The following is a 1494-nucleotide window of genomic DNA, read 5'->3' as shown; positions in this document are numbered from 1 at the left end:
GCAGAGTTCGCGTTGTTGCTGTTTATGGTTACTATGGCAACCTATGGTAGTTTAGCCTTAAACAATACTTAGTGTCATATTGATGCCAGAATCCTTTTGTTCTCGTTTACATTAAAAAAAAGACAAATAAATGAAAACTCCCATGTTCATTTGTTGGGGTTTTCGATCCGACACCATTTATCTTTATTAATAACCTCAAACGTTTTTATCTCTGTTAACCTGCACGAGATCATTTAGTGACAATTACAGTGGTGCTTGAAAGTTTGTGAACCCTTTAGAATTTTCTACATTTCTGCATAAATATGACCTAAAACATCACCAGATTTTCACACAAGTCCTAAAAGTAGATAGAGAACCCAGTTAAACAAATGAGACAAAAAATATGACGATCGGTCATTTATTTATTTATTTATTGAGGAAAATGATCCAATATTTATATTCAATTAATAAATGACCAAGTATAATATTTTTGTCTCATTTGTTTAACTGGGTTCTCTTTATCTATTTTGAGGACTTGGGTGAAAATCTGATGTTTTAGGTCATATTTATGCAGAAATATAGAAAATTCTAAAGGGTTGGGGGCGTCGTGGCTCAGGTGGTTAAGGCGCCATACCATGAATGCGGGCGACCCGGGTTCGATTCCGGCCCGAGGTCATTTCCCGATCCCTTCCCGTCTGTCTCTCTCCCGCTCATTTCCTGTCTCTACACTGTCCTATCTAATAAAGGTGCAAAAAGCCCAAAAAAATATCTTTAAAAAAGAAAATTCTAAAGGGTTAACAAACTTTCAAGCACCACTGTAGATGCACGTTTTTTGTTTGTCAGGAATCATCAGTACAGCAGTTTTTGTTGATCAGGTTATATTAGTGGTTGTTTTTGTTTCTTCACTGTACAACCAAGGATGTAAGATATTCACATTTTAACATAATTTGATGTTTTAGACTTGTGTCTATCTTTGCAGTACATGTAAAAGGATGCTATAGTGGGAGAAGTATACAAAATAAGTACGAGGGAGACTCCACACATTCTCTGCACAAAAGCATTACTGAAAGTTCAGCTTACATAATGGCGTTCTTCAGCTTTTGTCACAGAAATTGACAGCTTGTGCATGATCTCTGACATAGCCATGTCGATAAATGAAATTTTTTTTTTATATCTATAAAGCCATGCAGACTTTTTACCAGTCACACTCATCAGAGTGCAGTTTTAGCGTGTGACAGATCCTCTTTGTTCACCTTTTCATTTGTGTGTTCATCAGCACCACCAAATTTCCAGATGTTTTTTGGCCATTGCATTATCATTCTCTAGCTGTACTTTTATACAGTGGTGCTTGAAAGTTTGTGAACCCTTTGGAATTTTCTATATTTCTGCATAAATATGACCTAAAACATCAGATTTTCACCCAAGTCCTAAAAGTAGATAGAGACCCCAGTTAAACAAATGAGACAAAAATATTATACTTGGTCATTTATTTATTGAAGAAAATGATCCAATATT

The sequence above is a fragment of the Neoarius graeffei genome, chromosome 5 (genome assembly GCF_027579695.1).
Source record: "Neoarius graeffei isolate fNeoGra1 chromosome 5, fNeoGra1.pri, whole genome shotgun sequence".
Lineage (NCBI taxonomy): Eukaryota > Metazoa > Chordata > Actinopteri > Siluriformes > Ariidae > Neoarius > Neoarius graeffei.
The sequence above is the reverse complement of the archived record's forward strand: the minus strand, read 5'-3'. Positions refer to the sequence as shown.